Source organism: Schistocerca americana, chromosome 2, assembly GCF_021461395.2.
Source record: "Schistocerca americana isolate TAMUIC-IGC-003095 chromosome 2, iqSchAmer2.1, whole genome shotgun sequence".
NCBI classification, from domain to species: domain Eukaryota; kingdom Metazoa; phylum Arthropoda; class Insecta; order Orthoptera; family Acrididae; genus Schistocerca; species Schistocerca americana.
Genome location: NC_060120.1, coordinates 1,093,756,751 through 1,093,783,233, shown reverse-complemented (window position 1 = coordinate 1,093,783,233; position 26,483 = coordinate 1,093,756,751). Strand labels below are relative to the sequence as shown.

Below are 26,483 nucleotides of genomic sequence, written 5' to 3'. Positions count from 1 at the left end.
CTTGTAGCTGGGGCTTAGAGCGGTACGGACTGTTCAGTTGCTGACTAGAGGAGCTGTAAAGTACAGGCCTCGGTGTCGGGCTCGCGGGAGGACGCAGTGCCTGGCGGGTCTCGGCGGCAGCCGCAGTCTGCACCTCCACACTGCAGTCAGCGTGACGACACCGCCTGCCAGGAAGGAGTCAAGCCACTCGTCTTCCGGTGCTTCGGTAAATTCGTCACTCGACACCGGGCGAACAGGAGTACTCGCACATTACTCCCACTCCGTTTTGGTGCCACCTTACAATCACTGCTCATCCACCCCAGTTATGTTTCGTACGACTAATATTCGAGGTTGTTGATTACTTTTGATGGCGGCCGTTGTGGCCGAGCGGTTCTAGGCGCTTCAGTCCGGAACCGCTCTGCTGCTAAGGTCGCAGGTTCGAATCCTGCCTCGGGCGTGGATGTGTGTGATGTCTTTAGGTTAGTTAGGTTTAAGTAGTTCTAAGTCTAGGGGACTGATGACTTCAGATGTTAAGTCCCATAGTGCTCAGAGCCATTTGAACCACTCTTTTTACTGTTGATCCACATTTCCCTTTTTGAAAACTTTGCCAACTTAATTAAAGGTACTGTAGCCCAATAACTTGTTCTTATTATAGCTTTCATTCATCGCGTGCCAAATTAAATGTAACGCTAATGTCATCGATTGTACTGTGCACACTTTGTATGACTGCAACAGACTTTGGATTCACTTGGGCCAGATTAGTGAATCCCTTTTCCATGGAGTAAAGTCTTACTGAATCCGCCTCCGTGGGTGACTCGTCACCGCAGGTGGCTGCCATGCGGAGGACCTGTGTCTGCAGAAAGGCCGCCACAGATGTGAGCCGACCGCGAGGCAGCGGAAGGCGCGTTGCGGCCGGCAGCCATCCCTCGGGCCTTCGCTGCTCGGCGAGGTGTTCGATCTATATTCTCTCACTCTCATCCTGTGAAAGCCCACAACCACGGTTCAGTTATCCGGGCGACCCGTTTGACATCGTCAAATCCTTCGTGCTACAGTTGTTAATTTAGTGGCTGAGTTAACTGTGGCCTCTCAGGAGCACGCGTGATGCAGATGCAATAGCTTTCCGGAAGGAATGCGATCGGGCTCAGTTGATACTTTCCGAGATACAGCAAGGACTTGCCTCGAATTACCCACTGACAACGTGTAAACTGACAGAAGCAGCTGTTGGTTCTGTGAGGTACGGATTAGAGAACGAATGTGTGGCCAGGACGCCAAAATAAGAAAAGTCGGAAAAATGCTACCACACTTGACACACGCTGACAGTAATCGACAACCGGCGATACGTTCAGCCTGCGTGCCAGAGCGGAACAATTAAGGAGCCCGCCGCAGTCAGTGGCGTCTCTAGCGGGACACCGCACGCAAATAGACGGGGTGTCAACAGTAGCCGGCGATGACAGTTTGCGTTAGAGAACAGTACAACCAATTTGAGTTGAAAGATGACAATAGCTTACCTGCAACGGAAAACCTTCCCCATGGAAATCAGGAAGTGTTCTGGAATCAAAATGGCTCTGAGCACTACGGGACTCAACTGCTGTGGTCATAAGTCCCCTAGAACTTAGAACTACTTAAACCTAACTAACCTAAGGACATCACACACAACCATGCCCGAGGCAGGATTCGAATCTGCGACCGTAGCGGTCGTGCGGTTTCAGACTGAAGCGCCTTTAACCGCGCGGCCACTCCGGCCGGCCGTTCTGGAATCACCGAACGAAACTTAACTCAGGTTTTTCGAACATTATATCTTCAGTACCGCGCTTAAACGGTAGCTAATGAAGCCCGTGCTTCTAGACAAGACTACTCGAGTACTGAGTACCCTAGCGACACCTTCTGGAGAAACTACGGAAAACTGACAGACGGGAAGCAGCACGTTTCTCCTGAATAAGGTAGCGTCTGGAGACACTCAAGTAACACCTGGTTTGTCTGTCGGGAATGTAAGAGGGCGGTTGCAGTTTTATACGGAAATCACCTAGCGAATAGTATTATTTGCGATTTCCCGCTTTTCGCAGATCACGTATACGAGGCAGTCAAATGAAAACGAGACAGAGGGAGAAAAGGTAAGTAAACTGTTTATTATTTCAAAAATAATCGCGATAAGCGTTAATACGTTTGTCCCCGCGCGGGGGTTAGCCGAGCGGTCTGGGACGCTGCAGTCGTGAACTGTGCGGCTGGTCCCGGCGGAGGTTCGAGTCCTCCCTCGTGTGTGTGTGTGTGTGTGTGTGTGTGTGTGTGTGTGTGTGTGTTTGTCCTTAGTATAATTTAGGCTAAGTAGTGTGGAAGGCTAGGGACCGATGACCTTAGCAGTTAAGTCCCGTAAGATTTCACACACATTTGAACATTTCGTCAGTGCCTTCACGGAAAAATGTTTACAGTTGTGTACGGAACCACGATTATACGTAGGAGTGAACGCTTTGTACGACGTGAATCGACGGCCACGAATCTCGAAATCGCGTGGGGGAGAGATCGGGACTGTGGGGAGAACGAGTCACGCTCCCCAGAGAAATGTCTGCAGCGTAGTCAAAACAACTTTGGCGACCCGTGGGCGGGCATCATCCTGCAACAGAATGATGCCGTCCTTCGACCCGCTGCTCACCGACTTGTGGGACGCGGCGCGCAGTGGTACGTGGACACTGGAGAAACGGGAGCGCGCTACCGAGTCCCGACGTCCAGCAGAGTAATTGCAGGGTGAGCAGCAGTCTGCGGTCGTTTGCTGACGCCGCAGAGTGGCTAGCGCGAGGCGTGTAGTTGGCGTGCTGGTGGATGGCACGTAGCCCCAGGAAAAACAAACGCTGAACACTCGAACAAGCGTCAGTAGTGTGGTGCTTGACACAGTGACGTCGATGAAATGTCTGGGCGTGATGTCGAAGAGAAGTATAAGCGTGTGAGGACTGTGGGGGGAAGGCGAAAGGTAAAGGAGACGGCACGTAGTACACTAGTGCGACCCGTTGTTGAGTGCTGTTCGACTGTTTGCGATCCGCAAAGGAAGAGATCGAAGCCACGCAGAGGGAGGCTCCTAGATTTTTTACAAGTAAGTTCGAGCAACACGTATTACCGGAGATGTTCTGGGAATTCTACGGCAATGGGAATCCCTGAAGGGAAAGTGTTCCTTTCCAGGCACGCTATTGAGAAAATTCAGAGAAGCAGCATTTCAAGCTGACTGCAGAACGACGCTGCTGCCGCGAACATACATTTTGCGTAAGAACCACGAAAAAAGACGGCCGTTTTTCTCCGGCTCTATTTGCGAGCGGAACAGGAAGGGAAATGACTAGATGTGAAACAAGGTACTCTCCGCCACGCACCGTGCGGTGGCTTGCGTAGTATGTATATAGATGTAGACTGGAATAGAGGAAATCTTCATGTACCATAGAACGGAAAGTGGAATGTGTCACCCACTTGACGGTGGATTTGGAGATTACGGTTGTGGAAGTGACCAACTCTACGCACCGTTTCGATTGAGGGGAGGACTGGCTTCGGGAACGCTGTGGCGCCTCTCACTGCATCTCCTGCCCACTGTCTGCGGTCTTTGAACAACAGTGCGGCATCGAACCCGTAGTCCGCCTGACTATCAGAATCCAACATTGTGTAGCGTATCTTGTCGGCTCTGGAGCAAAGAACCGCGTGCGATGCTGCAGCCGTGTCGAGGCCGACTGGACGAGGAACTCGACTGAGTGACCAGTGGCACGGCTCTGCATACGCGATTCCGCGCCGAGTCTCATCTGCGATGCAAACCGACGCCGTAGCGCCGACCGTATTCTTTCAGTTGTCATCAGAATTTCGGAAATCATGAGTGAGATGGTGCCGATGTAGGCGGCTCTCTGGGATGCACGCCACCGAAGATGCAAAAGCAAAGCACAGGCTACTGCGTTCCTTGCGACTGTTTTGCTCTGCAGGTGCGTCGCCCGTTGCAGACAGGCTCCGTCAGCTGCACGGTGTCACGAATGACGCGCAGAGGTGCCGAGAGGGCCCACAGTGCCAATGTTGCTCCCAGATTCTCTCTCTCCCTCCCTGCCTCTCTCTCTCTCTCTCTCTCTCTCTCTCTCTCTCTCTCTCTTCCCCCTCTCTGTCTGTCCAGCAGCTGCCTTTGACGGGCAGCCACGGCCATCCGTACCTCTCGCAGCGCGCTGCTGGGTCGCCCGAGCCTGTTGCCGTGTTGGCCTCACCACACGTGACGCCACGTCCCGGCCGGCGCAATGCCAACGAGCGGGTCGAGTTTCTGCACCGGTGTCGGCTTCAGGCGTTCCGTTGCAACCCGTACTGGCTCCTTCACTGCGGCGTCCACTTTCTTCGCCTGTACAGACGCACTCCGCACGAGAGCAGTACACACACACACACACACACACACACACACACACACACAGAGTCGGGGCTGGCGCAGACTTCGGCATTGTTGTTGATGGAATCGTGTTTAAACGTCAGGCTCCTGGCCTACGCAGCGCCGGATATGTCGGCTACAGCCAGTGCTGCAGCAATGCAGTCCTCCGCCTCGCCACAGTTGTTTGATTTTGGAGCGGAAACCACACACCTTCGACTCGCTCGTGTTTGGCCACAGGTTGTTGCACTGTAACAGACGTAATGTGAGTTCCCCTGTTCGTATCAGTTTCTCTCATACCTCCATGATTCTGGAATCTACACGTGCCACTCGAGCACGAATTGCCTCCAGTGGTCTGGTAGTGGCCGGCCACCTGCGCGCACGCGGTGCAACATTTCGGCGACGACGCTTCCGGCACGCTGATGGCGGCGGACGCCGTGTCGCTCACACCCGGCCCGTGTGTGCCGCGTGGCGCTGGCCGGTGCACGGGTACGAATCCGGGAGGTCGGTGCTCCTTCCAAACGTCGGCCGTTCCACGGCGTTACGGCCACGCCAGAGCAGTGGGACAGGCGGCTGGCGCAGCAAGCGGCGGTGACCTAGGGACAGGAGGGCGCGGCAGCGGTGGCGCCACCGACCTTCCCCGCGCGGCGCGGCGCGGCGCGGCGTGGCTCCGCATTTCCCGCGGGAGGCGTCTCTAATCTGGAGGCCCGCCAGTACGGCGAAGGGCGGCACAGGCTGCGCCCTCCCCCCTGGCCCTACAGCAGCACGCGCACCTCTTCCACTCCAGCTGCCGACGGCTGACCCACTCGACGATATCGACATATTCTCTCTCTTCTAAAACTTTCACTAAGCACTTCCCGTCTTCACTTTTAGTGTCCTCCCTCCTCGATACACCCTCATGCCATCCAGACTCCAGCTACTTTGCACTATGGCGGAACAGGTGGCCGACCGTGCTGTTCCCACTTACAATCGCTGCGTGACTTAGGGTCCTCCCTTCCCCTGTGCTCGTCGGCAGCTCTTGGTCTGAGAATGTTACGCTACCTTCGACAGTCTCCTCGATCGCCGCATCTCTGAAGCGTGCGGACTTTTCTTTCCCGCTTTCCTCAGCGTTCGAGTTTCTGCCTGACACGGACTAAATGTCGCTAAGAGTAACCTCACTGTTCGTGAAAACTACTGTACACTGGTTTCAGCATGGCTTATAACTAAGGACACATTTTATTAGCTGTTCGTAAAGTATTAAGTAAAAATAAAATAAAAGGCATATAACCAAGAATTAAGAAATCCATTATAATGAAACTTCCTGGCAGATTAAAACTGTGTGCCCGACCGAGACTCGAACTCGGGACCTTTACCTTTCGCGGGCAAGTGCTCTACCAACTGAGCTACCGAAGCACCACTCACGCCCCGTTCTCACAGCTTTACTTCTGCCAGTACCTCGTCTCCTACCTTCCAAACTTTACAGAAGCTCTCCTGCGAACCTTGCAGAACTAGCACTCCTGAAAGAAATGATATTGCGGAGACATGACTTAGCCACAGCCTGGGGGATGTTTCCAGAATGAGATATTCACTCTGCAGCGGAGTGTGCGCTGATATGAAACTTCCTGGCAGATTAAAACTGTGTGCCCGACCGAGACTCGAACTCGGGACCTTTGCCTTTCGCCGGCAAGTGCTCTACCAACTGAGCTACCGAAGCACGAGTACCGGACGTGAGTCGTGCTTCGGTAGCTCAGTTGGTAGAGCACTTGCCCGCGAAAGGCAAAGGTCCCGAGTTCGAGTCTCGGTCGGGCACACAGTTTTAATCTGCCAGGAAGTTTCATTATAATGGATTTCTTAATTCTTGGTTATATGCCTTTTATTTTATTTTTACTTAATACTTTACGAACAGCTAATAAGGGGACGAAGGGTGGCATGTCTCTTGTTCTGGAACCGGCCTCGCGTCCAGGAAACATTGCAGCTGCAGCAGTGCCGGCGATCAGGAGGAGAGAGAAGCAGGTGGCGCCGCAGAGAACGTCTCCCATCGTTCTGGCCCCTTTCCCTCCCCCCCCCCCCCTCCAAACTCTGCGCTGGAATGTACTGGCTACGTAACTTTAAAAACCTACTAGTCGCCACACCCGCCGGTTTCGAGCGAAACTGGAATGCAAACGAGTTGCAAAGCCTCATGTGCCGAACTAGCAAACACGCAATTTCCTACACACATGGCGTTTGTCTCTCGTTCTGAGAAAGAAGTAACTATTGTCAGATGATTTCCTGAAACTTGTCATACAGACTCACAGTGCAGGGTGATTTATTGGTGATCGACTGTTTGCGTTGGGCGGCTGATAAAGCAGATTACATGCGGCTTCAAGCAGACTGAGTACAGCGACACGTGGCCAGAGTGTGGGGCTGGGTCCGCCAGCCGTGTGCGTTCACCTGGCTGCCTGCGCAGTGCGGCACAGTCTTCTACAGGTGTCAAAAGTAACCTAACTCATACAAATAGCCGGTTATTGAGAAGTAGCTGTTGCTGCGATAACCGCTCAGCTCATCCTAGCAGTTATTTCAGTAACTGCCAACAGTGCCTCGCACCATCTGTTACTGAACATCGTAGTACGCTTTCGCGTCAACTCATCTGAGGTCCGCCTACGCTGGAGAGGGATAGACTATCTGGAAGGTGTTCTATATGCCATGGAGAAACTGTGAGGCTGCGCGCCATCTGTTGGTGCAACTGTGTACTACTTCGTGCGCTTTCACTACTTTCAGCACAAACAATTAAATAAAGTTAATGTCAGAGCTGTGGCTTATAGGAGCGAGAGTAAAGGCATTCCCTCGAGTCGCCGCTCTGTGAGTCACTTTATTTAGGGCGGGCAGTACAAATAGTTACCATAAGGAATTGCAGCGACTATGGAAATAACGGTCAGCGTTCGGTATTTTTCTCTGGCAGTTATCGTTTTCGCTCGCCGTTCTTGTTCTCTGGCAGGTAATGGGTCACCACTAAAGGTGACTTGGAAGTTGCTCCTGACTCCAGAACCCGGTGATATTTCCAGAGAGGGTAGTTACTGCAGTGAACCAAATACTTTCATACTGCTACGGAAATAACCGCTGCCCATCGGGGGTTCCAGAGAGTTGACGAAAAACAGGATTCTATTCTCTCCACTTCTTGTAGTTTCGGAACAGTTGTCACTACCCTTCCGGCCACTGGTTGCGTTAGGCGGTACTGAATTTCGTTTCGTGTTCTTGTTTTTCTCTGTTGCCACTACGCTAGTACTACTAACAATAGTCTTATACATGGAGAGCCATGAAATATTGTCAAAGGTATGCAACATGTTAATATTTTTTGGGGTTTTTTTACACTTACTGAAATATTTGAATACTGTAGATGATCTAAAAATGGAAAATAGAGTATCTTCTCAAGGTATACCTTGCCCCTATTGCTTTGTGGCATCATTATGATGAAAAGTGCTGGTGCTGTATCCGATCAATCTCATTATAGTGTATGTTATCAACCTGAGTACAAAAAAACTTGTGCACTTTTTTGAAGCACAGCTTTGTGGCTTTACTAAGAGAACGAGTTTTCTCACTTTATACACATTCATTTCATACGGGCTTCTTTTATTTAATTAGTTTTGGGCCATTGACTTTGAAAGATTTTCTACATAATATTAAGCACATGAATTTTATACAGGGAAATTGTACAAACGAATAGTTATACTTCAGACACATGCGTGGCAAATTAACCATTTGCTGGAGGCATATTTGCAACGAATACTGGTAAGCTTACAACAATAATCAGATCAGTTGGTTTGTCAGTGGTATTTAAATAAAAGTATAGATTGAATTATATTAGGGCCTACTGGTGCTTGCGCATCTTACCTGAACGTTTTTGAATAATGTATGCTTTTTTGTTATCAAAAAATAGTTCAAATGGCTCTGATCACTATGGGACTTAACATCTGAGGTCATCAGTCCCCTAGAACTTAGAACTACTTAAACCTAACTAACCTAAGGACTTCACACACATCCATGCCCGAGGTAGGATTCGAACCTGCGACTGTAGCAGTCGCGCGATTCCGGACTGAAGCGCCTACAACCGCTCGGCCACACCGGCCCGCTTGTTTTCAAAGAGCTCAAGTCAGTTCATTTTCTATTATTTTAAGCAACACTAAAAACCTGTGTCAGATGCACTCATTTCTATGTTGATGTTTGTTATAAGCAAAACTTAGCCCTTCATTTTGAGTGCTCACCTGTCTCGTTCATGAATTAGTCTGTTACACATTCAGACAGTTAACTGTCACGACATTAGATTGTAGAAACAAAAAAAGTCAAAGCAGGCAGACGGCATTGACAGACGAAGTGTTTATTGCTGCCTCGTGTGTATGACAGAAGCGGGAAGAAAGCAAAACATGGATCGATAGGTAAAGTATTCCACAGGACATGGAATTTTGTTATTGAGAAATTTCAGAAAAGCTAATGCAATTTCGTATTCCTAACATCAATACTATTAATTCAGACTCTCACAATCTGGATACCCAAAGAAGAATTATATCAACAGAGTAAAACCGGTATCGTAATGACGCCTGAGAGGTTTAAATCTGTTACCCTTACGAGGTCAGCACAACCAATCATCCACTGGAATTCCGCGTAGAATAATGCCAAATGTAAGAGACACACAACAAAGTGAACGCTTGGAGAAATATCGCTTAGTCATTCTCCCATCAGAAAATTAAGAGCCCCACGGTAGCTGAAGAAATCAAGCTGTTTTCCAAATCTCTTATAAAACTTGGATTAGCGTACTCACGCTTTCCTCAATCGTACAAGAGTAAACGAATCTATCATGTTACTTATATTTTTGTGTTTTATTACAAGGCTGTACACTTATTCTATTAACTGAACACCACAAGAAATTAAGCTTGGAATTTTACCTTCAGTATTCAGCTTACGTATTTGTTCGCACTTAAAAAAGCACGTTTTTAATGTTTCACTCAAACAGTGCTGTGGCGAAGTTCCGCGTACTTTTTGTCGCAGCCGCGAGGATAATATTTCTAATAGCGATCAGCAAACAACATACACATAATATGAAACTCCAATAATCGCCCAAACATCAACTGAAATCTGAAATGTACCGCACAAGATAATTAGGTAAGGTCGTGGCACGATTCGTACGACATTCCCGCCACTTTGCACTACTCTCAGTTGTAATCATACTGATAACTAAACTGATGGAGTCTACCTACTTCGTTATTTAACTGTAACCCCGACTCGAGTATTCGGTAGTGAAAAATAACTGACAGTTATCAATAACCGTTAAAAATAACGGTTATAAGAAAATAACTGTAACGGTTATTCCTGAGTAACCGCCGGGCTCACCTCTAGTGCATCGCTCCTGTGGCGCCTCCTCGCTTCTGAATGGCTGGTCGGCACGTCTGTCTGTCTCTCCTCTCGCCTTTGTCGAGCACCTCACTTGCTGTTGCGTTACATCCCCATTCACTGCGCTATGAGAGACAGCCGCCAACACTGTCCCCTTCCAGAACGGTTACAGACAAAGCTGCGTGTATAGAAATCTGCAGACCTCGCAAATCTTACAAGGTCTTGACTGCGGCGCCTTGGGTCGTGCGACCAAGGACCCACTGCCACGAAACCTGCCCACTTCCCCCACTTCGTCTAGAGGCAGTTCGGAATTGCACAGACCCGTTGCGACCAGTTCCCTTCGAGGTCGACGCTCTTACCACCAGCCTGACTAAAATTTTCAATCTTCCGGCGACTCTTTCCTACACTTCAGACTCCAGGAAATTTCTGCATACGCCGCTGGATTAGCATCTCTGGGAGAAAGGATGCGGCGGAGCCTCGCAGTTGCCTCCCACGCTAGTGCAACGGGTGTGCGAGGAACGAGTGTGTGCTCTCCAAAGGTGGAACACGGGTGCCGCCAGAGTGCGAGTAGTACTGAGGCGAAGGACAGATCTGCCGGTTGCAGACTTGTTAGCGACAGATAAAGACGTTGCCGACGGTTCGATTCTTCTCACACTTTGCTGCATAATGAGTATTTTGTTGTGGATTGTGTACAAATGTTGCTGTAGTCGAACTCGTCTGATATCAACTAGGCAGTACGTGCTTCGCTTACGGAACAAGTGACTGAGAAAGGAGACAGATCCAGAAGGAATAGCTTCATCCATTATGCATTGACAAAACGGAGTTTTAGACTTTATGGTACACGCACATCCTTCAGCACAGTGTAAACGGTAACTACGACAAACGTTTTTAATAGATTTCTGTAAAGAATTTGAGACAAATCGCAGGTTTTAAAATTTTCCTCACTGGCAGATTCTTACTTCCTGCTGGAATACTTTCGGTGAACTTGGTTTTCTATTATAGAAAAAGTTGCTCACAGAAATAAACTGAAAAGTAGGAAAATGAAATAAGAAAACAAAGGATTTTTTTAAAAATGTAAAAATTAACTACGAAGTCATAGTACTAGTTGCTAAGTTTTTTTATGTAGGGTAGTTTATAGCTTCGACTGTATGGAGAACAAAAGGAGTAAGCACTGCAGTGGACCTGGAAAATTAAACATAATTTTGACAACTAAGTTTCGAATATGCACCAAACTGATAGGTGCAGCTTCTCACATGCAACAGTGAGATTTTAGCGTCTAAAGGGAAAACAGTTCAAAAAAGTTAGGATTCGTCAGGAAGCAAAGGAGACAGGGCATGTAGGGAAATTCGTGGACAGACACGAATAAAAAAAAAAAAGAAGTATGTGGAAACAGGATGAGCAGGTTAACTGACTGTAACCGTAACGAAAACAGACTGCAGGTGGACGGAGGGAAGGTGGCCACGTGACGTCACAAGGCAAAGTGCAGGCGTGGAGGGCGCGCGCAGCAGGCGGGCTGCGGCAGCCTGCCGGCCGTCGCGTCGCGCCACACCTGCACTTGCAGTGTCTCTCCCAGGGCAACGTTGCCGATGCCAACAGCTGGCCACCAACTTACTCCTCACAAAGTTTACTAACAGGAATGACACTTTCTACACTTAAACTCCGATGACGAGTGGGTCCGGTGACTTAAAACAGTTCCCGACGGTATTCTCTTTCTACTCGTATTTCACTGCAGGGGCACCGCGGGGTCCAGGCCTTGCCCCACAGTCGTACTGCCCAGTTTTCAGAAGTGCGCTGGGGAAGGAGGGAGGGAGGGAGGGAGGGAGGGAGGGAGGGAGGGGCATTAATCGTTACCAATTTGCAACTGAGAGCGCTGCTGTACATTAGCTTCACGCGGCCACCACTGGACTCACCTCTTGCGGGCCAGCTCTGCCGGAAAGCTCGAGGAAACACGGGCGCCCCGCCAGCGGCTCGCCGGACCTGTGGACAGCCACACCACACTGCGTCACATCACATTACATTACAACTTACAGCCATCTGCTCATCTGCTAGTCTCCGGGACAAACACTGCTGTCTGTGCTAGCCTGTATTGAACAAGCCTCTTCACCTCTCAACAACTTCATCCACACGAACTGATTCCTGTCGCCGAGAGTTAGTCTCCGCGGGCAACTTTTCCCCACCACGCTTCTATTCTGTTCTCCTCTTCTCGTCTGCACTGTTCGTCTTTTACGAGGTCACTTGGTCACAACGCCACACTACAAATACATTCACAAAAATATTTCCTTACTTTTAAATTTATACGATGCAGTCACATTAATGTGATAGTCGGCTATCTTCGACGTCAACGTCCAATAACCGCTCACTGCAGTGGAGGGTACATAAAACGTATCATGGGGACTAGGAAAAGAATGCTTTCGTTCTCGTAATGCGGACACAGAGTGATTTATCTGACGCCGACTTTCGGGCCGAGGGTGGAAGCATTCGTTAATTGTTCGGGTGTTGCCGCGGTCAAAGTATACGGTGCACGGCAAAACGGCTCGAACCGAAACCGGCACCGATGCAACTACGGTGCATCGAGGGCCACAGGTGAGGCCGGGTGTGGCGGTGTCTACGGGCGAGCGCACACGCGCCTGCAGAGCAAGTGAGCGCGGGGCTGCGAACACTGGGCCCTCAGCGGACGTCACCGCGTGCGTGTGGGCGCTCGCAGCCGGCGCCTCGACGCCCACTGCGACCGCTGGCTTTTTCGGACGAATCACGCTTTATGCTTCATCGCCGTAGGCGTGTACGGCTCTGCAACAATTCTCGGAAGGGGCCAGGCCGGAGCAGGCAGCGTTACGATCTGGGGTGTGTTTTTCGTCGTATTTACTGGGTCATCTCGCCATTCTGGACGGGACAATAAATCACCGTAAGCATGCGTCTATCCTTGCGGAACACGTACAGTTTGTTTTTCCTCGGCACGATGACTCGGAGAAACAGGACGATGCAACGCGTCACACAGCTCGCAGCCTACTGTACTACTTCACCGGTCACAAACACCCCGCTCCCCTCGGATTTGAAGCCAGTGGAGAGTGTGTGGTGCAACTCGGCACCTCAGCCGAGCTCTCCGCGCCACGGAGCCTCACCCGGCCGCGCCATCCGTGCCTTCCAGAACCCCACTGAGACTGTTTCTCCACGCGTCGCAGCGGCTCTCCAGCGCCGGACACACGGATAGAACCGTACTCCGAATGGCAAATCTCCTGACAGGCTGCAGCACCTTCATTAAACTCCTGGCAAAGTCACGCTCAAAAGGGGTGAGGCAACAGACTGGAAACAAATTCACAAGGATTTCCTAAGGACGTACGGGGCGTGTTACTGTGACTCTAAAGAGGTAGGACAAAAAAGTTACGTCTGTACAAAATATACACCAACAACATGAAACTTACCCAACTAAATTACACGAGAAGTGCCTTAGTGTGGACGGAGCTAATTAAACCAATTGAGGAGGAATCAGCTAACATACCGGGTGAGCAAAAAGTCAGTATAAATTTGAAAACTCAATAAACCACGGAATAATGTAGATAGAGAGGTAAAAAATTGACACACATGCTTGGAATGACATGGGGATTCATTAGAAAAAAAAAGTATTGCCAGACGCGTGTTAGATTGTTAGATCTCTTGCGCGCGTCGTTTGGTGATGATCGTGTGCTCAGCCGCCACTTTCGTCATGCCTGGCCTCCCAGGTCCCCAGACCTCTGTCCGTGCGATTATTGGCTTTGGGGTTACCTGAAGTTGCAAGTGTATCGTGATCGACCGACATCTCTAGGGATGCTGAAAGACAACATCCGACGCCAATGCCTCACCATAACTCCGGACATGCTTTACAGTGCTGTTCACAACATTATTCCTCGACTACAGCTATTTTTGAGGAATGATGGTGGACATGTTGAGCATTTCCTGTAAAGATCATCATCTTTGCTTTGTCTTACTTTGTTATCCTAATTATTGTATTCTGATCAGATGAAGCGCCATCTGTCGGATTTTTTTGAACGTTTGTATTTTTTGGTTCTAGTAAAACCCCATGTCATTCCAAGCATGTGTGTCAATTTGTACCTCTCTATCTACATTATCCGTGATTTATTCAGTTTTCAAATTTATACTGACTTTTTGATCACCCGGTATTTTGCCTACAAAAACCATACATTCGCAATGGGAAAATACGTGGCAATAGAATGTAAGCACAGGTTCCACACGAGCAAAGGCAGCACTCGTCGCGACAAACACACAAATAACACCGCGGAACACGGAAAACACAGTAACAATAGAAATCACACTAGGCAGGGAACACGGGGTAATCTCTTCCATGTATGCTTAACGTTCACCCGAAATAGAACCATTCACAAGTAAAATAAGAGGGATCACAAAGTTCGACAGAGGCAATCGCTTACTAATACACATCGACGTCATTGCACACTTGATGCTACGACATGCCAACAGATCGAACGCCAGAGGGCAGAACGTTGCACACACAATAAACGAATGTAACCTTTTCGTAGTGAATAAAGCGAAACAACCCACCGACCTATGTGGATATTCAGGTGGAACCAGCAACTTTGACATTATTCTGGCAAATCAAATATCAGACGCACTCACCGTACACTAGCACGCCCTAGACAGTCACAAATGTGATCAGAACGTGACAGTAGCAAAACATAGCAACCGCTAGTGACACACACACACACACACACACACACACAAAACACACAGCACTCACGCTTGCTGCTACACAAGGCAAACTGGAAAACTCAGAGAGGAGATCAACTTGCGCTGATTTCAGAGTTTACACAATGACAAATATACACTCCTGGAAATGAAAAAAAGAACACATTGACACCGGTGTGTCAGACCCACCATACTTGCTCCGGACACTGCGAGAGGGCTGTACAAGCAATGATCACACGCACGGCACAGCGGACACACCAGGAACCGCGGTGTTGGCCGTCGAATGGCGCTAGCTGCGCAGCATTTGTGCACCGCCGCCGTCAGTGTCAGCCAGTTTGCCGTGGCATACGGAGCTCCATCGCAGTCTTTAACACTGGTAGCATGCCGCGACAGTGTGGACGTGAACCGTATGTGCAGTTGACGGACTTTGAGCGAGGGCGTATAGTGGGCATGCGGGAGGCCGGGTGGACGTATCGCCGAATTGCTCAACACGTGGGGCGTGAGGTCTTCACAGTACATCGATGTTGTCGCCAGTGGTCGGCGGAAGGTGCACGTGCCCGTCGACCTGGGACCGGACCGCAGCGACGCACGGATGCACGCCAAGACCGTAGGATCCTACGCAGTGCCGTAGGGGACCGCACCGCCACTTCCCAGCAAATTAGGGACACTGTTGCTCCTGGGGTATCGGCGAGGACCATTCGCAACCGTCTCCATGAAGCTGGGCTACGGTCCCGCACACCGTTAGGCCGTCTTCCGCTCACGCCCCAACATCGTGCAGCCCGCCTCCAGTGGTGTCGCGACAGGCGTGAATGGAGGGACGAATGGAGACGTGTCGTCTTCAGCGATGAGAGTCGCTTCTGCCTTGGTGCCAATGATGGTCGTATGCGTGTTTGGCGCCGTGCAGGTGAGCGCCACAATCAGGACTGCATACGACCGAGGCACACAGGGCCAACACCCGGCATCATGGTGTGGGGAGCGATCTCCTACACTGGCCGTACACCACTGGTGATCGTCGAGGGGACACTGAATAGTGCACGGCACATCCAAACCGTCATCGAACCCACCGTTCTACCATTCCTAGACCGGCAAGGGAACTTGCTGTTCCAACAGGACAATGCACGTCCGCATGTATCCCGTGCCACCCAACGTGCTCTAGAAGGTGTAAGTCAACTACCCTGGCCAGCAAGATCTCCGGATCTGTCCCCCATTGAGCATGTTTGGGACTGGATGAAGCGTCGTCTCACGCGGTCTGCACGTCCAGCACGAACGCTGGTCCAACTGAGGCGCCAGGTGGAAATGGCATGGCAAGCCGTTCCACAGGACTACATCCAGCATCTCTACGATCGTCTCCATGGGAGAATAGCAGCCTGCATTGCTGCGAAAGGTGGATATACACTGTACTAGTGCCGACATTGTGCATGCTCTGTTGCCTGTGTCTATGTGCCTGTGGTTCTGTCAGTGTGATCATGTGATGTATCTGACCCCAGGAATGTGTCAATAAAGTTTCCCCTTCCTGGGACAATGAATTCACGGTGTTCTTATTTCAATTTCCAGGAGTGTACTACAAAAATCTCAGTCAGCTGCCATACCAGCAGCAAACGAAAAACGGGAACAGGGAATGCCATGGTCCACAACGTCGACAAGACTCCAGAATTACTCATGAGACTGCATCAAAGGGCAAAAACAGCACAATAACGGGGAATCAGACTCCAAATCTATCGCGACGCTAAAGACAGGCATAAAACCGAACCTAACACGACAAGAGAGGATGACTGGCACAACTTTGTGTGGACTCAGTTAGAAAAGAACACTTAGAAGATCCGACAAACCCACCAAAGAGACAGTATACATTACACTTGTCCGTCCTCTGCTGGAATATTGGTAGGATTGACAGAGGACATCAAAAAAGTGCAAAGAAGGGCGGCTCGTTTTGTGTTATCGCGCAATAGGGGTGAAAGTGTCACTGATATGATACGCGTGATGGGGTTGCAGTCGCTAAAACAAAGGCGGTTTTCTTTGCGGCGAGATCTATTTACGAAATTTCAATCACCAACATTTTCTTCCGAATGCGAAAATATTTTGTTGACACCCACCTACGTAGGGAGAAATGATCGTCATAATAAAATAAGAGAAATCAGAGTTCGACCGGAAACATTTAGGTGTTCCTTTTTCCCACGCGCCATTCGAGAGTGGAATGGTAGAGAAGTAGTATGAAAATGGTTCGATGAACCCTCTGCCAGGCACTTAAGTGTGAATTGCAGAGCAACCATGTAAATGTAGATGTAGACTCCTGCGTCTGCACCAACATGGAGCATGCGAGAGAATCTGATTAGTATGGAGTGGTCCTCCTCGGCCAGATCACTCGGCATAATGTTTCGACTTCTCAAATAGGCTAACTATACATACCCTCGTAGCCGTCACAATCGTATTCTACAGGCTCCAGTCAATACTCAAAAGCGTCTTTCGAATACACGAAACCCGGTACCTCAATACACCAAACGCGCACTTCACTATTCAATGAGCACGACAAAGCCTTTAGGTAAAAACTTTACTTTCCTCATTATTGGTGACTTTACATTTTGGGAAAGGTCACAAAGTCTTTTATTAACGGAAATGCCCCATCACCTACGAAGACATAACGACTTTCACTCTGTTGTGCAGAAAGTGCTTTACCTCCCGGTATAGTTAGCACAGTCCTATAAGTCGGCTGTTTTCCTTGAAGTTAACTTGTAATGATCATCAGCAATAGTCATTCAGGCCGGCCGGAGTGGCCGAGCGGTTCTAGGCGCTACAGTCTGGAACCGCGCGACCGTTACGGTCGCAGGTTCGAATCCTGCTTCGGGCATGGATGTGTATGATGTCCTTAGGTTAGTTAGGTTTAAGTAGTTCTAAGTTCTAGGGGACTTATGACCTAAGATGTTGAGTCCCATAGTGCTCAGAGCCATTTGAACAAATAGTCATTAAGGCTACACAGCAATGCCGTTAAGAGCCGAAATAAGAGGAACACGACAACAGAGGTTTTCTCACTGGAAAGTGTCTTCAGATTCTCAGTTTAATTTCACTTTCTGTCAAACTGGCAGTTTCTCCTATGTGTAAAAATTAAACGCTGAAAGGAGAACTCAAACCGAGACTGAGAAGTGACGGGATGGATAGACCTATTTGTCTCATTTCAGTTCTTAGTATTCCTAACAAGGGAAGCCCCCCAGCACGGCCCCTCAGATTTAGTAGTAAAATGGGCCAGTGTATAGCCCGTCAAAAAATGAACACAGATCAAGGATGAAAACAGGAAGGTGTACTGAACTGTGAAAAAAAGAAGCAAAATAGAAACAATGAACCATCCAAGGTCGAGATGTGTAACATTGAGAGGATAGCAAGACCTACGAGGTCGTGGCTGTATGGTCACGGTGTTGGAATACCAAACAGCCCACCCTTATTCAAATCTGACCCGTGTCCATTTTTTTCCCACAAAATTGTGAACTTTCTGTCCGGTCATTGACGTGTCCGTTCTCCTTCCGTAGTCTTGACAATTGTGATACTACACATTGGTTATAGAATACGAGTCATGTGGTAACAATATATTACCGTCCCAAGTAAATATGGTAAATAGTGAGAGCAGGCGAGATGCTGCATAGACCTCTCACAGTAATGAAAACAACAAATAAACGGGTGTGAACTATATTAGAACAAAGGAATTTAAGAGTTGAAACTTCCAAAATGGAACACAAGAGTCATACCATGTAGTAATTGTGTAGAACAAGTAGCAAGTACAGCCGGCCGGTGTGGCCGTGCGGTTCTAAGCGCTTCAGTTTGGAACCGCGTGACCGCTACGGTCGCAGGTTCGAATCCTGCCTCGGGCATGGATGTGTGTGATGTCCTTAGGTTAGTTAGATTTAAGTAGTTCTAAGTTCTAGGGGACTGATGACCTCAGTAGTTAAGTCCCATAGTGCTCAGAGACATTTGAACATTTGAAGTAGCAAGTACGTACATCTGGAGGTCCCTTTCTTTCACCTGACTGTTGCAAACAAACGTTACACCACTACACAGACACAAGTTTGAATAAAGCGAACAGAGACCTCTGTGACCAGAGGGACAATTCATAACTTTGTGAAAAAAAAAGAGGTACGAGGGAGATTTAAACACGGACCCCTTACTTCAGAACTGAACACAGTGGCCACACAACCGAAGCGCAGGGGCTGTTGAAAGTTGCTCGATGTTGCCCGTGTTGAGCTTGGGCTTTTCGTCGTCTCTGTTTCGCTTCCTTTTTCACAGTTCAGAGCACTTTCTTGCTGTTTTCATGCCTGATCTGCATTCAGCTTTTGACGGGCTGTGCGCTGGTCCATCTTATCACTGAATCTGTGAGGGGCTGCGGCAGGGAGTTTCCCTCGCCAGTGTAGGCGAGCACACCCCGGGCCCCTGTCCGTTCGCTCACCTCAGTCCTCTTGGCGATCTTGCACACAGTGCACACGTACAACTCTCGCTACATCCAAGTATCACGACTTTGCTATTAAGTTCATCGACATCTGTAAAACTTTACCGTGTTTGTGGAACAAAATAGACGTACGGTATCACAAACTAACAGTAAGGAAGCCTCTTTCACTCTCCTATTAAAGAAATACCAGGAATACGATAAAATGGCTACATAGGTCATGGTAAAGTCCAAAATTAATATCCTATGCTCAATTTATAACGAAGAATTTAAAAAGTTAAAGGCAGCGAAAGAGCTGCAGCAGGAACAGAAAAGCAGACAAACCATCACTATGGTATTATGATCTTTCGTTCGTCAGCGACACACAGCCGACTGCAAACAAGTGTTAATACTACGGACGAAGCTGCAGATACATTTTTATTTCACATTGCTACTTTATTTAAGAATTGTTTATCTCCACCACAAATAATATTCAAAATATGTCTTTTGTATTTAGTCATATTGCCTTTCAACTCCTTCCCTCATTTACAAAATATTCCACAAACTTATTTCAACAATATTTGGCACCATTACCTACTTCTCGGTTGCTGGTGACGTCTTGTTGATCTACCAGGCCTTGAACATTAGTAATCTCATTCGAATTCATACCATCTAAAACGGGCGTAATGTATGAATGCTGACACCATATTAATAGGAAATTGTGAAGACAATTGCCTGTCAAAACGAGGATATTCATATGTTTTACGTCATATAAATTTATAGCAGAATGGAAAATTCTAAATTTATCTGACGGAATGCCGAACGCATTTTCGACAATTCTTCTAGTACTCGATATTCTGTAGCTGAAGACCATCTGATCGTTTATTACATAGTTTTACAAAGTTTCGCATTAATGGAAATTCTTTGGTTTCCCAGGAATACATACCGTAGCTTGGTGGTACTATCTTTAGGATTTTCATTAGGAAGCAACTGCAAACTGTTGGTAGTTAATCGTTCGCAAATGTTAGTATTAATAATTACGACCCCATCTGATAGACTTCCATTTGTTTCTACATCACTCATTATAAATTCGTAATAGCCATTAGAACAATACTATGAAACTTCTTGTAATTGCAGTACAGTCATGCACTTCCTGTTCGTGCAGTTGTGCGCCGTGCTTGATATAAAAAATTTTGAAACTGACATCACGAAAACAAAAGCAAAACGAGGATAATGGGATGTAGTCGAATTAAGTTGGGCGATTCTGAGGGAATTAGATTAGGAAATGAGACACTTAAAATAGTAAAGGAGTTTTGCTATTTGGGGAGGGGGGCAAAATGCAGTCGCATTAAATCAGGTGACGCTGAGGGAATTAGATTAGGAAATGAGACACTTAAAGTAGTAAAGGAGTTTTGCTATTTGGGGAGCAAAATAACTGATGATGGTCGAAGTAGAGAGAATATAAAATGTAGACTGGCAATGGCAAGGAAAGCATTTCTGAAGAAGAGAAATTTGTTAACATCGAGTATAGATTTAAGTGTCGGGAAGTCGTTTCTGAAAGTATTTGTATCGAGCGTAGGCATGTATGGAAGTGAAACATGGACGATAAGTAGTTTGGACAAGAAGAGAATGGAAGCTTTCGAAATGTGGTGCTGCGGAAGAATGCTGAAGACTACATGGGTAGATCACATAACTAATAAGGAGGTACTGAACAGAATTGGGGAGGAGTTTGTGGCACGACTAGAAGAAGGGATCGGTTGCCGGCCAGAGTGGCCGAGCGGTTCTAGGCGCTGCAGTCTGGAACCGCGTGACCGCTACGGTCGCAGGTTCGAATCCTGCCTCGGGCATGGATGTGTATGATGTCCTTAGGTTAGTTAGGTTTAAGTAGTTCTAGTGGACTGATGACCTCAGATCTTAAGTCCCATAGTGCTCAGAGCCATTTGAACCATTTGAAGGGATCGGTTGGTAGGACATGTTCTGAGGCATCAAGCTATCACCAATTTAGTATTGGAGGGCAGCGTGGAGGGTAAAAATCGTAGAGGGAGACCAAGAGATGAATACACTAAGCAGATTCAGAAGGATGTAGGCTGCAGTAGGTACTGGGAGATGAAGAAGCTTGCACAGGATTGGGTAGCATGAAGAGCTGCATCAAACCAGTCTCAGGACTGAAGACCACAACAACAACATATATCACGAAAACCTCTTGTTTTCTTTTCTTAATTTCAGGACAACTCTCAGTCCATCAGTGACAAAGATGGAGATCATGATGAATGTTCTGTGCACGGTCAATCATCAGATCAAGAATTTACAACACTCACACTATCTTCCTCTACATCTACATATATACTCCACTAGCAACCAAGCGGTGTGTGACGGCGGGCACTATCCGCGCCAGAGTCACATTCCCCCCCCCCCCCCCCTCTCTCTCTCTCTCTCTCTCTCTCTCTCTCTCTCTCTCTCTCTCTCTCTCTCTCTCTCTCTCTCTCTCTCTTCCACTCGCGGATCGCGCGAGGGAAAAACGATTGTCTGAACGCCTCAGTACAAGTTCTAATTTCCCTTATCTTTGAATGGTGGTCATTGCGCGATTTGAGAGTTGGTGGTATTGATATGTGCACTACATCCTCGGCGAAGATCGGATTTTGGAATTTAGTGAGCAGCCCCTTCCGTTTAGCGCGTCTATCTGCAAGTGTCTCCCACTTCAAACTTTCTGTGAGATTTGTAACGCTCTCGCGATGGATAAATGTACCAGTCACAAATCTTGCCTCTCGTCTTTGAAGCTTCTCAATCTCTTGAACCAGACCCAACTGGTAAGGGTGCCATACAGACGAACAATACTCTTTAAGACTAGACAAACTAACGTACTATAAGCAATTTCCTTTGTTGAAGGACTGCAACGCTTCAGGATTCTACCAACAAACCGCAATCTAGAGTTCGCCTTACCCGTTACTTGCGTAATCTTATCGTTCCATTTGAGTTCATTTCGAATAGTCACACCCAGATACTTGACAGATGTTACCGCTTCCAAAGAGTGGGCATTTATTTTGTACTCTTACATTAATGGAGATTTTCGCTTTGTTATACGCATTACGTTACACTTACTAATATTGAGAGATAACTGCCAGTCATTACACCACGCATTTATTTTCTGCAAATCCTCATTGATTTGTTCACACTTTCATGTGATACTACTTTCCTGTAGACTACAGCATCATCGGAAAACAGTCTATTGCTGCTATCAATACCATCAACCAGATCGTTTATGTAAATCGTAAAAAGCAGCGGACATGTTACGCTGCCCTGGGGCACACCTGACGTTAGCTTGTTTCTGTTGAAGTCTCTCCATTCAGGACGACATACTGCTCTCTGCCTGTTAGAAAACTTTTTATCCAACCACATATGTCATCGGTTAGACCGTAAGCGCGCACTTTGTGGAGCAAGCGTCAGTGCGGAACTGAGTCGAACGCCTTTAGAAAGTCAAGGAATATGACATCAATCCGGCAGCCGGTCTCTAGACCCTGTTGTATATCAAGCACAAAGAGGGCCAGCTGTGTCTCGCATGGCCTCTGTTTTCTAAAACCGTGCTGGTTTCTGCAGATTAGCTTCTCAGAGTCTAGAAAAGTCATTATGTCTGAACACAAAATATGTTCCATGATTCTACAACAAAGCGATATCAGTGAAATTGGCCGGTAATTATATGCATCCGATTTTCTACCCTTTTTATAGATTGCTTTGAGCTGGGCCTTCTTGCAGTCCCGTGGAACTTTCCGCTGTTCCAATGATCCCCGACAGATAACGGATGAGAATGGTGCTATACTCATCATCAGGGAACAATCGGTTGATGTGGAGCAAACGGTCAGCAGGTAGTAAAAAGAACGAAGTTCCTTCACGCAAGAAAGTGCTACAATTGGTGACCGTGAGGTTGAAAAAGGCTGAAGGTATACAAGAACGAAAGCATATTGCCGATGAACTGAGTGATATGCTTCAAGAAATGTTACCTTACGCCATGAAACATGCGCTATATTTGAGGGGCATACGAAAACTCAATGTATTTTCCTCAATAGTGACGCCACAGGTGGCAGACGAACCACAGAGCCGGTTTTCGAGATCGCAGAGATAACAAAGTTATTTTTTGACGCCAGTGCCGACACCGGGTTATTTTTGAACGTCGCAGTCATCCCAGCCAGGTCTGTTTAACCACTCTGCCACCCACGCGAGGTCGATTTTCCACGAAGTGCTTCCACCCGCCAAAAATCTCAATGTCGCCCTCGGTCTTCCACGAGTAGTAATAGCCTCCCTCATATCGGTGTGCTGCTTCTCTGTAATGGGCGCCACAGGGCACAGTAACAGGAGATACGGATCCCCGTTCGTCCTCAAGTATTTCAACCAGTCACGTGGTTCTAAGCGAAGTTCCTCCATTAAATTAACATGCGACAGCGAATTTGTTTTAAGAAACGAAGGTTGCTCCATTTCCTTCTTTTCTTCCGCTCTTTCTTCAAAACCAGAACTGAGGCTGTTGCAAAGAGACGGTGACGGTCTTCATCCACGAGTTATACGATATTATCTACACTTAACTGAAGGGAAACACGTGTACGCACTGTTGAGGGCTACAAAGAACTGAATCGACAGAGAATAGTGATAGAACTGAGTGGATCGAGTGAGGACAAACCTAGTGCCGAACTGAAATGAAACGAGAGCGGAAAGTGAGCTGAGACACGATACGGCCGTCTAACAGCACCTCTCTCGTCAAACCGCCTTCGTGCTGTGTTACGCAACCCGACTGCCGCCCCATCCTTCTCAGCGCGTACTGTCCAGCTGCACGCGCTCAACGGTGCTCAGCAGAATGGGCAATGTACAGCTACGGAAGAGAGGCGAATTCACAAATTTAAAAATTGTACAACTAATGCAGAGGCACTGAGTCGCTCATTGAGAAAAGAAGTGTAAGGGGTATGGCACAACTGTTCGTAGGGCAAATCCTGAAGCGTCGAGGAGCTACAGGAGGCAGGTTCTGGTCGGATGCGGGCTGCGGCAGTCAGGAACAGCCCGCCCACAGGGCAGGGCAGGCCTAAGTTCAACAAACGTCTCCGTGTCAATGTAACTGTGCGCAACTATAGGCCTATACCGGTGACGCAGAATTCAAGCAAAGCCGTGGAACACGTCTTACGTTCGTGCGTCATTCGCGTTTCTGGAGAACGAAAAACTCTACAAATTCCTACAGGGATTTCGCGAACCTCAGCTCGCTCTCTTCGTCCGTGAGATTCACAGAAGAGTAGGGACACGCGTCCAGGATCACGCTGTATTCATTCACTTCGCGATGCTTTCTATCAAATTCCGTATGGTCGTTAGGTGAACAAAATACGTGCTTAGTAATTACACGATGCAGGACTTTCTTCAGATGTAACTCGATACGTCGATCATAACGGAAGAAACTTGACGAATGTATTTTCGGAAGTACGTCCAGGAACAGTAGTATACAGGGCCGCTGCCGTTTACAATTTATATTGATGATCCGGACGAAGGTACTTTGTGTATTAGGGCTGCAACGTCACAAGACGGTAGCGAAAGGCACGAGGGACTACCAGTGAACCAAATGTAACGTAAATATCCCACAAATAGGCGAAGAGATCCACTGCTGTTCAGTAGTGGTATTGGCGAACAATCGTTGAAAATAGTCACTACTGTGGCAACACACACCAAACCATCAAACACGCTTTTCTAGTGGGCAACGCTCCAAACAGCGACCTTTCTTCGAGTAGAACAACTGGGAGAAGCAGCCCTCAGTAAAGAAGACTTTAAAAACAACACATCACACTGATCAGGCGAACATAAAAATAACGACAGACGTCGTCATTAACGAACATTACGCTCTCATTTAAATATATGGGCGAAAGAGTCAGCCTACAGGAATTGTGAAACGAATCCTGTCGTCCACGACCGTCTGCCACAAAGGGCAAAGATTCACCACGAGATGGGGAAACTCACAGGCGCTATATTGTCTATTGAGACCTAAGAGCTGTAGTGTGCGAGTGGGACACACGAGAACCTACGTCATAGGGAAACCCAGTAGAAGGCGTTTGTCGCCAGTGTTAAATATGGCGGACCTAAGATCGGCCATAAGAGGAAACATTTATGGAAACTATTTAATTCTGTAGTAATGCAGGGAATGAAGCCACAGTAATTTTAATCTGCCATCCTCCATAAATTTTCGTAGTTATCCCAATAAAAGTTGAGTATTGATCGTATCTATAATAGTTTAGGATTCACTGTTAAAGTGAAATTCACAAGTTTTGTAACAAAGACATGAATGCTAAAAGCCGCGGGGAGTGGCCGTGCGGTTTGAGGCGTCATGTCACGGATTGCGCGGCCCCTCCCGCCGGAGGTTCCAGTCAGTGTGTAAGTCTAGGGATCGATAACCTCCGCAGTTTCGTCCCTTAGGAATTCACATACATTTGAACATTTGAATGCTAAAATCTGAACGCTTTAGTCGATCTTAGCGATCGACATTTCATATATAAGCGCATCATTAAAATGACAAATGTTGTAAATATGAACCCTGTAACTTTATTTGTTTAAAAGATATAGTAAATTTAAATTATCCGTATTTTCATTTAAGGATCAGAGAAATGTGTTTGAAATCATATGGGACTTAACTGCTAAGGTCATCAGTCCCTAAGCTTACACACTACTTAACCTAAATTATCCTAAGGATACACCCATGCCCGAGGGAGGACTCGAACCTCCGCCGGGACTAGGCGCACAGTCCATGACTGCAGCGCCCTAGACCGCTCCGCTAATCCCGTGCGGCTAAGCATCAGATCATCATTTCCTCAACAAAAAACGCACTGAATGATGACAGCATGGCACCTTATTGAATTAGGTAATAGAATACTTCTTGTAAAGTTTAGTGCATAATAGTTACTTTTCTTCTTTATTTATTTATCAGAAAGCACATTGGTACAAGGCTACTGGCCGTGGCATTCAAAGCTAAGAAGGAAATTGTATTGGTTTTATGTAAAAGAATTTAACGTTTATTGTGTAATGGATATTATTGTTACTTTATTTAGAAAGTGAAAGTAGTCAGGCTTTCATTATTTAAATATGTTAAAATGTAAAAAAATGTGGAATAAGCTGCAGCCAATCAGATGGACGGCTTCAGGAAAGTCCTAGTCAGTTGAGCGAGGACGTTCGGTGCGCGGGCAGCGCGGCCGGTGACGGGCAGAGGGACAGTACTGAACTGAGGCGCGCAAGCGGACAGTCGGTCTCTAGGCAGCTAGGAAGTGAAACGACTTGGGAAATTTCGCGTTGTGTGGCATCGCGGGACTTTGTCCCTGAGTGGTGAGCAGCCGCGCGCCTGGTGTGAACTCTTTAACTTTTCGTGTAAATGACGAGGTGGAGTATTGGACTTGGGTTTCGCGATGAGATTGGGAATGATCGAACTGTGTCAAATTGATATGTGCTCGAATGTAACCGTAACTCTAAATACGACCACTTCCGCTATTAGTTTGCTTTCTGAATAAACATTATTCTAACCAAATCGCAACTGAGTGGCCTACATCATTTACGCATCGTTAATTTAGTTCCGGATATTATTATTTAACCAAAGGGTCACAAGTGTGTAGTGTGACACGTGCGGTTCAACCCCTAGACGAGTTTGAGCCAAGACATTCCGACGAAGGGGAATCGCACGTGAGGCGGAACATCTTT

General features: G+C 47.6%; 1 protein-coding gene across 2 annotated transcripts in view; it reads right to left on the bottom strand.

Moving 5' to 3' along the window:
* The window catches only part of LOC124596496, an 836,705-nt gene that overhangs the window by 695,631 nt on the left and 114,591 nt on the right, over positions 1–26,483 (bottom strand). For both annotated transcript variants that reach the window (XM_047135655.1, XM_047135657.1), the window contains exon 2: positions 11,593–11,659. The gene's annotated coding sequence lies outside the window, so the exon portion shown is untranslated. The remainder of the gene's footprint in view (positions 1–11,592; positions 11,660–26,483) is intronic.